Source organism: Thamnophis sirtalis, unplaced genomic scaffold (genome assembly GCF_051295495.1).
Source record: "Thamnophis sirtalis isolate CommonGarterSnake01/CBP01778 unplaced genomic scaffold, rThaSir2_p1.2 scaffold_5, whole genome shotgun sequence".
NCBI lineage: Eukaryota > Metazoa > Chordata > Lepidosauria > Squamata > Natricidae > Thamnophis > Thamnophis sirtalis.
Genome location: NW_028261385.1, coordinates 137,267,151 through 137,279,445, shown reverse-complemented (window position 1 = coordinate 137,279,445; position 12,295 = coordinate 137,267,151). Strand labels below are relative to the sequence as shown.

The 12,295-nt window shown below is 47.5% G+C and overlaps 1 long non-coding RNA gene across 1 annotated transcript; it reads left to right on the top strand.

The window, feature by feature from the left end:
* Positions 1-451: 451 nt before the first annotated feature.
* LOC148045666 (uncharacterized) lies at positions 452-2,228 on the top strand. Its single transcript, XR_015696619.1, has 2 exons — positions 452-1,121; positions 1,981-2,228. It is a non-coding gene; the product is annotated as an uncharacterized LOC148045666 (long non-coding RNA).
* Positions 2,229-12,295: the final 10,067 nt, after the last annotated feature.

Here is a 12,295-nt window from a genome sequence, read left to right as displayed (position 1 = left end):
GCCCGCTCGCCTTCCCCACCCTTGGGCATGCGCACTGGCGGGAGGAAAAAGTTTCGATCACTTTTTTGCGGCTCAGATCCCGGCTGCGGCCCGCCCCGCCTGACCTCGCTCGGGTGGCAGTGCTCCCGGCCCCGCCTCCGCCGAGGCCCCGCGGGATCAAAGGCCGCGGGGGCTGAAAGTCAAGAGCACCTTCTCAGACAAGCAGGGAGGGGGGGGGGTTCTTCCTATCCCCGAGAGGATCCCGGAAGCTCTCCTGGCTCTTCCAGGAATCTCCTGGAAATGTCTTCCTTCTCATCGCTCACCTTTTCCTTCCTCGATCCGTCCGGCTTGGATGCCCTCTCCCAAAGGATCGCGGTTGCACACCTTCGGCCGATTAATTCTGAGGAAGAAGAGAAGCTGCAAGTTGGAAGCTGATTCTTTCTAAAACAAACCTGGGGGACGTTTCTGCCCTTCGAAAATCTAACCTCTCCCCCCCCCAACCCCCCGAAAAGCGTTCTGTTCCTCTGCTTTTGACGTTTTCGGGACGTCCCCTGCAATCGAGTGCTTCGCGTTTCTTTTTGATCCTAGAGCAAGTTCTCCTTCAAGACGTTTTAGGGTGAATGGAGAGAAAGCGATCCCGAGCTCTGCGTGCGCCCTTGGAGGTGCGATTCCATCCTGAAATCTAACTCAGCAGCGTTGCTCTTCCATTCAGCGGGCCTGGATTCGCCCTGCCGCTACTCCTTCGGCCTGAATCTGGATTCCCCCCAAGACTGCAAAGCGGGATATACCCCAGCATCTCAGCCTCGTGTCCTCTCTTCCTCCATCGCCGCTGAAACCGCAGGTTCGGGATGTTCTCATTTCAGGTGGAAGCTAAGAGGGAGAAAGAGAGAGCCAAGAACCTCCGTTCCTCCCCGCTGGTTTGTTCCTAACCGAGCCCCCCGCGTCAAGAGCGGGCGAAAGGCGCTCTTCTCCGCCTCGATTGTACCGTTCGGAACTAGGTAACGTCTAGGTGACGACGGATCGCTGCTGATAACAAAGGCTCCAGCCTCAACAGGTTCTCTGCTTATTGTTTTGCGAGTCCTTGTCGCCGTTTGACAACTGCCCCGAAATGACCCATTCCGACGTTGGAGTGGGGCGGAAAAGTGAGGAGTGGGGCGGGTGTGCGTGCGTGTGTGTGTGTCCCGAAACCCTTCCCACCCTGCACGGAACATTGAAACACAACCGACCAGGGTCCGGAGTAGCGTTTGTTTCTGTCCTAGAGAGACGCGCAGATCTCACTGCCTTAAACCCCAGGAAACATCTCGGAGGGGACGTACCTGCCGAGAGTTTTACCTGCGATGGGGGCTCGCGGTTGCCCGTTTCACGGTTCAAATCTCACCGGCTCAGGGTTGACTCAGCCTTCCATCCTTCCGAGGTGGGTAAAATGAGGACCCGGATTGTTGTTGGGGGCAATATGCTGACTCTGTAAACCGCTTAGAGAGGGCTGAAAGCCCTATGAAGCGGTATATAAGTCTAACTCCTATTGCTATTATTGCTATTTTGAATTTTGAAAGCCTCCAAGGAGAGAATCCGGCGGCCGGTTTCAAAAGTCCCTTCTTCCTAAGAGGCTCCTCCAGAAAGAAGGGCGGGGGGGGGGGGGACTCCAACGCTGGTGGGAATGGCATAGCGGCGTTTCCTTCTTCCTCTGCCTGAAAGCTACTCCGCCGGCCCGCGGCAGGATTGGCCGTCTCTTGAGTAATGGCAATAATTGAATAGCGACACTAATCTGGAGCGAGCGAGCCTTTTTCCAAGGGAAGGCATCGAATATTTCCTTCGCTCTCTCGGCTGGGGAGGCGGAATGGCGGGGCTAGGAAAGTTGAAATGAGTTTCCCGCAGCTTGGATTTGACCAGGGATTTTCAATATATATTGTAACAGGGATGGGTGAACAGTTTTGCTTCTAGTTTAACCCCCCACCCCCAGTTTTGCGCCGTAATCACCTCACTTTTAATTCCCTCCTGCAGTGCAAGTCGGAAACGTAACATCAAACGGTATAGGACTTCCTGTCTGAGCAGGGGGTTGGACTAGAAGACCTCAAAGATCCCTTCCCACCCGGTTATTCTGTTCTGTTAAGAAGCAAATGCAAACACTTTGAAGGAGCTGAGCAGCATGAAGACATTTTGGAGCTCCTGCAACCTGCTGGTTTTCGTTTTCCTGCTTCGTCCTGGATTCTAAATCCATTTTAAAATAATCGACGTGTTTTAAACGCAAACATATAATTTTGCTGTTTGCTTTTTTGAAAAAAAAATGTAGATTAGATTATGCTTTATGAGGATGATTAGATTATGCTTTATGAGAATTTATACTGAGATCCCAAGATTCAGATAAAAAGAAAATGGAGTATTTTGGGGGAAAAAGGTCACTGAAATTCATTTAGCCAATCAGATACCTGTTTACTTCTGAGAAGATCTGCAGAGGATCGACTGTTAGACTGTAACTCTAACATACATTTACAAGTAACTAAATCGCACTAAACTTTATAAACCCAAATGAATTTAAAAATGATTACTCTCCGGCGCGTGAATATTGGTTTGAAGTCTACATTCAGTTAGATTGAATTTTATTGAAGTACCCTTATGGATACAGCCTAAAGGGAATTATCTCCAAAATACCTGAGCCAATTTACTAGAAAATAAACCCCATTGAATCGAGGGGAGGGGGGGCTTACTTTTGAATAAACCTGAATACTATTGCACTGCGAGTTATTTGAAACGCGTTTAAGATTGGAAGTACGCGTGAAGTTCCCGCTCCCACCAACACTGACAGAGCAAGCCACTAGAATATAAAGCGACAAAAAAACTGCACTCCTTACTAGCACTGATATTGTTACCCAATTTGGGTAATGAAACGTCTGCAAGAAAACAAGCAAGCTCAGAGAGCACCAGGGACCCCCTCACTAAACAGGCGCCGATCCTAAAACGCATTTATTTGGAGCCCGTGGTTGTCACCGAATTTACTCCCCTTTGGAAACCCAGACTGAATCAAGAGCAGTGGGTTTTTTTTGTTCCTTCTCAGCTAACCCAATTGGTCCCCGATCCGGAGAAGGAGAGCGGAGGAGTCTTCGTGGCGTGTATTGCTAGTAAGTCGGAGTTACAAGAAACTTGCCCAAGTGTTTAAAAAAATAAGTCGTTGTCTACCGCCGGTTCTTCGGATTGTCCGCATTGCTTGTAACCGGAGCATGGAAGAGAACTAGCTTGTGGCAGGCTGCAGCCCTCCCGCGCTGAATTTAGTGGGACTTAGTCCTTAGGTAGGAATTCCGAGTGAATTCCTTTCCGAGTCGTAAAGGAATAGAAAATTGCTCTGTGAAGCTTCTACCCTCCCAGGACTTTTAGGAGGCTTCGGACTCGGTTCATTTGGGTGAAGAAGTTTACTGGCTTGCCCCAAGAAGACGATGGGGGCATTTTTTTCTCCTCCCTGTCACAAGAGAAGAAAGATAGAAGGGAAGGGAATACGGGAGGGGAAAAAAAGAGGAGAAAGGGAGAGGGAAAGGGGGGGGGGGAGATGAAAATAGAGAAGGAAACGAAAGAAGAAAAAATGAAAAAGGGAAATGTGAGAGGAAGGCAGGTGGGCAGGATGGATGGATGGATGGATGGATGGATGGATGGATGGATGGATGGAAGGATGGATGGAAGGAAGGAAGGAAGGAAGGAAGGAAGGAAGGGGAATAAAAAGGAAAAGAGAGAAGTGCAAAAGGAAAAAAGGAAAGTTATAAAACGGGAAAGGAAAGAAAGAAAGAAAGAAAGAAAGAAAGAAAGAAAGAAAGAAAGAAAGAAAGAAAGAAAGAAAGAAAGAATTGTATTAAATAACCTTACAGGAAACAAAGCTACCCCACCCAACCCCACATACATTGGGAGGCTAACCATCTTTTGCTTAGATGTGTACCCACCGCGACCGAAATGTATCTAAATAGTTGTTTATAATCTGGGACAGAAGCAAACGGGGCCTGACAACACTTCCCCTGATTCTGGACGACAGATAAGCAGCGTGACTTTCTGCGCATTGAGGTCTCCCACCCACCCGAAACGAGGGGCGTTTGAGTGGCATGGGGGATTTCTATACCCGGGCACAAAGACACCTGAAGTTCTTCAGCCGGCGAGTGCGAAAACAGAAGGCTGAAAAGAGCAGCCGGATTGGGCAAAGATCGCGTGGCGCCCTCCCTGCTTTGAAGTGGCGGGGTCGTTAAGCGGATGCAGCGGAACGGCCTCCAAGCCCCTCCGGTTACGTTAAAGTGTCCGGGCCCTCGGGGGACGAATAGAAGCCCGTCCTCTTGAGAGCAGCGAGGATAAGAAGCTCCGTAGTGTTTTTTCTACCTTGATACTCTCGGATAAACACTTCGATTAATATCAAATTCATATCGGGGGAGGAGGAAGGGACAGCAAGGCTGTGTTTTCTGTCCACGCGAGCATATATTCAAGGGATGGTTGAATCGGGTTGTCTATTGGATATAACTTTGGTGTCGATGGAAATGCGGGCAGGTTGGCTCTGTTCAAACGTGGATTTGGGCGTGGAGGGTGAGAGTAAATTTGAAAAAAACGACCCCTCCCCTCCCCATGTTGAAAGTCCATTAGTCCCCGACTCTTTGGGAAATACCGCAATCTTTGTACTGGGCAAATAACGAGTGGCCTGGATTAATGGGAGGGCTTGATTTCATGATTAATATCGTCTGAATTCGCGGGCAAACCGGGTCACCGATTGAAAAGCCACCTATTTATAGACTGAGCCGGAGAAAGGCGTGGCCGTCAGCCAGGCACCTGAGCCGTTGGCATCGAAGTAAACCCATAACCCGTTCAGTGAAACGTACCTCTGCTCTAAACGGACATTCAGGTGGCTAAGCCAAGAGGTTCAAGTGCTGGGATACTACGGCGGCTTCCCCAAATGCACGGGGAGGAGTGGGGGACCACCTTCCCAACGGAATGCATTCTTTAGGCCAAAAGATTTGCCCCGCACCTTGCGGAATAGTCATTCATTTTAGCCTTCATCCCAGATGGAAACCTGGCACTGGATGTAAGCATTTAGCCTCAAGACCAGGCGTTGCAACAAGGCACGGATCTGTGGGGCAGACGGCCGCAAGCGGAGCGGCGCTAGGAAGCTACACTTCCAGTGCGTCCTCTCTCTCTCTCTCTCTCTCTCTCTCTCCCTCCCTCCCTCCCTCCCTCCCTCCCTCCCTCCCTCCCTCCCTCTCTCCCTCCCTCCCTCCCTCCCTCCCTCCCTCCCTCCCTCCCTCCCTCCCTCTCTCTCTCTCTCTCTCTCACACACACACACAGGCCCCCAGGGCGCCTAGTAGCAGTCTGGAGCTTTTAGCAACAGGTGGGTGAATAATTCAACCAGCGCTCCCCTCGTAAGCAGTGGGGACCATTAACTCTCTGGAAGCAGCGGCGGTTGATCCACCTGGCCCTTGTTTGAGCTGTATACTGGGACCCCTCCCATCAATCAACTGCCAGGAACTGTACGATGACCGGAATTCCCGAAAAAAAGCCACCGAGAGGGCCCGGGTCCTTTGGTGCAGCTCGGCGCTCAGGTAGTCACTGCAAAGGCGGTTTGGGCCAAGCGCTGCGGCCACGGAAGATATCCCCCCCCCCACCACCACCCCGAGACGATCTGTCCGGAGCGCGACAGATCCCATCCCATGAGCGGCTCCCACTTTTTTTCTCCTCACCCTGGATGCGGATCGGGAAGGGTCCGTGACAGCTCTCCATCCCGCTCCCACCCCACCCCAAAACTAGCTCCTTTTTTTCATTCTACGGGATTTCCAGATTCTTAGATTAGAACCGCCTGTTCAGATCAATCGATATACCTCGCCCTTCCCCAGCCGCGGAGAAGATTCGTATTGATGGACGCGAGGTAACGGGAAACAGCACGGAGGACCGCGCTCAATGAAAATCAAGACCCAGCGTTCATCATCACCCTTCCCTCCTGGCGCCCTTATCCACAGCTGCCTGGTAGAGGGGTAAGCCAGGTAGGGAATCTTCGTACCTCCGACGCAGGCTTCAGACACAGTCACATTGGAGGAGAGGGTGTGTGGGTTGGTTAACCCTTGTCAACCCTGCCCAATCTACCCAGTCTTTAAAGGCCACTGGGGAAGGGTGTCTTTTTACTGGGGTTTCAGAAGTGTGGAGGCTTGTCGTTGTGTCTGTCAGTCTGGAGATTGCTATTGTTTTGGAAATTCATTGGGGGGCGGGGGGGGGGAGAGACCACAATTCCAGGGTGTGTTTTGTTTTCTTGGATAAGTGACCTAGGAGGGTCATTGACAGGCACGGCCATAATTGATAAAGGTATTCGTTAGCTCAGGGCCTGAAATGAGGGGATCACTGAGCTTGACTGTTTTCTTGCAGGCATTTGCAGATCTAGTTTGAGTAAACGTAAGCTTAGAGCAGTGTTTTTCAACCTTGGCAACTTGAAGATGTCCTGACTTCAACTCCTAGAATTCCCCAGCCAGCGAATGCTGGCTGGGGAATTCTGGGAGTTGAAGTCCGGACATCTTCAAGTTGCCAAGGTTGAAAAACACTGGCTTAGAGAGCACCAAGGACCCCTCTCCATCATAATCCTCCTCCCCCACCGTCTCTCCTCCAGAAGATGAGCCTCAAAAGTTTTAATGGAGGAGGAACCCTCCAAGACTCTTAAAAATATCTATTTTAGTATCACTTTGGGGGGGGGTGTCTCTTCACCCATTGGGCTGCCCTCTTTTCCTCCCCAGTCCAAGGCCAGAAGCAGCCTTCTCTTGTCATTAGGGGTACCAGACTTATAAGGGTTTTCCTCTTCAACTCGATTAGATTGCAAAGGGGGGTGTAAAACCTGCAACTTGTAGTCTCAATAACTTGGAAAGGCAGTTAGCCGATCTAGCGTGGGTGTAACCAGAGGGGAATGGTTGAAGCCAAAAGTGAATTCCTTTCCCCCTTCCCTCCCCATTGCTGTCACAGCCATATCAGTGTCTTCCCAGACTTCCTGTCCTACCTATTATCTTTTCTATCTCCGTTTCTGACACCGATTTCTTTTCAGCCTCCCAATAAGATGGGAAGAGGGCATGTTATTATTTGGGGGAGGGGAGACACAATGTTAAAATTCTTCAGAATAATTTTGAAAAGACAAGACTGCCACTATTTTATTTGGAGAAGCAGGCAGTCTTTTTCTTCATCTTTAGATTGGGAGTTTGTGTGTGTACGTGCACACACAGGCAAATGCCTTGGTATTGGTATTGGTATTTTATTATTTGTATGCTGCCCTTCTCCGGGAGGACTCAGGGCAGCGAACAATTCAAAGGCGAAAAAAAGGGGGAATATAAAAAGACAAGATACAAATAATAAAAGTAGACAACAGTCGCACAACCATACAAGTCGAGAGGGGAGGGAACTCATCACCCCCAGGCCTGCCGGCAAAGTCAGGTTTTGACGGCTTTTCGGAAGGCCTGGAGAGAAGTGAGGGTCCGAATCCCTGCGGGGAGTTCATTCCAGAGGGCCGGAGCTGCCACAGAGAAGGCCCTCCCCCGGGTAATAGCCAGGTGGCATTGGCTGGTAGATGGCACCCGGAGGAGGCCAACCCTGTGAGATCTAATGGGTCTGTGGGAGGTAATTGGCAGCAGGCGGTCTCTCAAGTACCCAGATCCAATACCATGAAGGGCTTTATAAGTTACGACCAGCACCTTGAAGCGTATCTGGAGACTGATCGGTAACCAGTGCAGCTCGCGGAGGATAGGTGTAACGTGGGTGTACCGAGGTGCACCCACAATCGCTCGCGCAGCTGCATTCTGGACGAGTTGAAGTCTCCGAATACTCTTCAAGGGCTGCCCCATGTAGAGCGCCTTCAACTCAAATTGCCCAAATTAGTCCTTGCAGGATTTCAGAAGTGATTTGCCATTGCCTACTTCCTAGGGCTAAGAGAGAAGGGTTGGCCCAAAGTCAACCAGTTGGCTTTATGCTCAAGACAGGACTAGAACTTCCAGTCTCCCATTTTCTAACCTGGTTCCTTAACCATGCGCCAAACAGGCGGTCACCTGTAGATGTAGCAGTCTCATGTTTCCTCCTTACAATGTCCAGAAAATTACAAAGCAGAGCTTTTAATTAGCTGTCAAAAGTTTGTCACATTCAGCCTTCAAAATGAGAAATATCAAACACGAGCGTGTACAAGTGCCTCTTTATGAAAACGGAGCTACTTGAAGAAAGATAAACAAAACAGAGTGATACACAACAATGGGAATAAAACAGATGAACTCAAACTCTGTGATGCTACAAATCCCGAACCTCTCTACCAGATTGACTTTTCTCATCATCTACAAATTCGGGAATCTGCTCTTAATAAAACAAATACAAGTTAAAGTTAACTTGAAACCCTTGAAAAACGCAGCAGATTTGGAATGTGAGACAGATAGAAAAAGAAATTCTGGGTAAAGTAATCTCTTTGAGCTGGCTGGTATTTCAGGATAATAAAGAAAAGTTAGAAAAGTTAGTTCTGGGTCTTTTACTCTGAGAATTAAAACTATAACAAGAAAGAACTTGATATCCCTCTTGAGTGAACATGGGGAAAAAATAAGTGCTTGGAGAGAATTGTTTGATATTGCCAGTAATACACAAATTGTATTTTACAATTACATGGCAAATAATTTTAAAGGTATTACTTGTTAATAAGGGACACCAGCTGGAATCTTAAACTCACAGGCCATACTTCTGTTTAGAACCAAGAAAATGAAATACAGTTAAGCTGAGTCCTACAGAAGTAAATATGCACAGATGCATTCTGTACCAACATTTGGAGGAAGCCACAGGTTGCGTACACTAAGCATCATTAAAAGGGAATCTATAAAGTCTTCATTAGATCTTTTCAATCCATTATTTTCAGTCCAATTAGAGCTAAGACAGAAACTCTGGGTGTATGTGTACACACACACACACACACACACACACACACACACACACACGCACACACACACACACACACTCCTGCCTTCCCAGGATAAGCTGTTCAAAACACAGATCAAAGTCCTGTCAAGGCTCTGCATTTGCCTCTACATGAAAAGCCCAATTCCTCTTAGCTGGGGTCTGTCATACATGTTACAGCTAAGCCAAAGCTGTCATGTTTCCGACTCTGCTTGGACAGGCTGGCCAAGCAGAGTAGGAAACATGACAGCTTTGGCTTAGCTCTAACAGTACGACAGTCCAGTTCCTGACAACCGTTCTCCTGAAATGAACCACACTGGCCCTAAGCAGGAAGGTTGAATGGGGCTTCTGTTGCTTCTTTCGTCAGCTTTCCTGGGGTTGTCAGGTTCAGTCCCTCTCCTCTCGGAAAGCGGCCAGTCAGTTTTAATTCTTCCGGAGCAGAAGAAGCTTCTTTGGATGAGAAGTGAAACATCTTCAAAGAAAAACCAGAAAGCCCAGTTGCCTCTTTGGGACAGCCATGACCTGGATGACTGAGAATCTCCATAGGCTTTTAATTAATTCCCAGTCTTTCCGGATCAAAGCTAGTAGCACCATCATAGTAAGGTTCTATCATCCCAACTGATGCAATTAGCCAATTCAGCTTAGAATAGGAACTAAGAAGCCATCACTGTCTGCATTTCTGCTGCGGATAATCTCTCTGTCGAATCCTTTGTGATATACTGAAAAAAGTAGCATCAAAGTCAGAAAAGAAAACCAGCCATTTTTTGCCAGTCGTAGTAAATACACATCACAGTAGCTGGAGTAATTTTATCCTTAGGTCCCTCTAATTGCTGCGTGGCCATGCCACAGTAGCTGTTTTTAAATCATAGGCCCTTGTGATGTGTCCTCCTCCTTCAGCCCACTTCAGAAGCAGTTTAAAGTTGATTTAAATTTTAAAGTCATATTTTTCTCTTCTCTCCGTGCTATTTTTGCCATGGACATGACCTAGGACCTTTCGTCAACCGAGTGGTCAGGAGCCGACAGTAAGTCCTTCCTTCCTTTTCAGTCCCTGGGCTGGGACCTCTGCACCAACTGTGGCTTGGGCTGCAAGAGAACCTGGGCAGCTGGTGCCTGCTTTTTGAGGGGTATTTCCAGCCCCTTGGAGGGAACCTGTAAAACCCAAGTCCTTTATTTACCGAAGTCCTCCCATTTTCTCATTCCTCTAGGCATCCCTCCTGCTTGAGATGACTGCCGGCATAATGCCTCACCAATATCTTCTGAAGTACTTCTCAGCTCTTGCTGACTCCTTACAGATTAGATTTATCGCTCACTAAGCATGCTTTAAAACAAGGATTTATTCTATTCTATTATTCTAGAATAATTGAAAGCTGTTGTAGCAGCCAGCCTGTGAGGTTCACTTTCTTTTGGCCAGGGTGATATGGTAAGGAGTCGTACCTAATGCAGCAATCAAAAGCACACAAGGATAATATCCTATGCTCAATTTACTCCAGAAATGGAGCCAATCAGGGTTTTCAATAATAGCAATAGCAATAGCAGTTAGACTTATATACCGCTTCATAGGGCTTTCAGCCCTCTCTAAGCGGTTTACAGAGTCAGCATATCGCCCCCAACAACAATCCGGGTCCTCATTTTACCCACCTCGGAAGGATGGAAGGCTGAGTCAACCCTGAGCCGGTGAGATTTGAACAGCCGAATTGCAGAACTGCAGTCAGCTGAATAATCATGATGAATTAACAACTTACTAATAATAGTGTTTTCATTTCTGGAATTGTTTTCTAATTATGGCTCATTTCCCTGTATCTGTGTATAGTATAAAAATCATTCCTCTTCCATAAATATTTCTTTTGTTTTTGTTTTCCTTGATTAATGTTTGATGTCAAATATAAGAATCTGTTTACTGGAGCAAAAAAAAAAAGGATTTTTTTTTTTCTCCCTTCAAAATGGTGCTTGATATGGGTTGGTAATTATTTTAAAAAGTCACAGAGACCATCAAAACAAGAAAGTGAGTGAGAAAGCAAGACACCACTCACAGCAGAGAATTGTGGATTTTAGTTATCTGGGCTCCAGAAATTCTGAACAGCCTCTTTATGTTTTGCTGTAACCTCCATGGCATTTTTGTTGTTGTTCTGCCTGGATCCTTGTTTCAGTTTTGGTTCTTTTGCCCCAACAGCTTGATGCTGGGTAAGATCGGTTTCTCTCTTCTACAAGGACTGTGTTTTTCTCCCTGTTCCTAGTGAGGATGGAAGCAGAAGGGGTGAGGATGCCATGTGGGCCGACTGCTCCTCAGCTGACAAGGTGCCAACCAAATTGGGGCATTATGGAGAGGGAAGAAGAGGGGAATCCAAGCATTTAGGAGAACAGAGCAGGGTAAGTCAAAATGATGGCAAAACCAAAGTGGTGAGGCTGCTGTCTATTGGATTCCTAGCAGGTGGGAAGACAGATCCTGGCAGGTGAAAAGAATCTTCAGGAGACAAAGTCATCTTTGCCCAGGACTTACATGACTGTCTCTCTACTTATTGTATTTATACCTTCTGCAAAATTATTACTGTTCTCACTAACAATACTGTGAAATACCCGTGGTTCGCTCATGAGGCCAATGTTGAGAAAAGACACGGACACGAGCTTTCTCAGGATGAGGCGACCCAGATTGGACCCTGGGAGCCCCTTTTATTGAGATAGGACAAAGGCAGGAGGAGCAATCAGCATGTGATTTAAGACAGCCTGTCAAACTACAATTGCTAATCTACTGCTCAGGGAAGTTCTGTCTATATATGGTCAAATACTGGGCGTCGTTGGGTAAGGCACATCTAGAGTGGACTATCAGGATGTTATGTTCTTTTAGGAGTTTGTTTTTTCCTGTGTGGTTCAGCATGGCTGTGCATGCCCTGTTATGCACTGGGCCATGGGTGACCGCCACACCTACACAAGGAGTTAAATGACAACACAATACCAATAATCAGGTATTTCTCTATTTTACCCCATATTCTCTCTTATGTCTGCAACTGGTCAGCTTAGCTACTTTTGGACACGCCTGCTAGCAATGTTCACAAATGTGTCCTGTTATCCAGACCATTCAAGATATCACCCCGCATTTGTTAGACTTGCTGCATGCATCATATATTAGGAAAAGCAAGTGTTAACTTTTTTTTCTCTCCTGGTGATATGTATGCTTGGTTGGAAGGGGAACAAGACTAAGAGAGCCTATCAGTTGTTAGTTCTTGTTTAAAATGTGTTAATGCAAGCTGCCCTACATTAAAATGGTAATACATAGAGCACTTTTGCTAGACTTGTTCCTGAGTCAGAAGAGGACTTGGTTATTGGAACAACAAATTTTATGTCTGCATATTTTTTCTGTCAGCCCAAAGTCTACACTAGGGGACATCTGGCCATGAGGAACAGGGAGCCCAGTGAC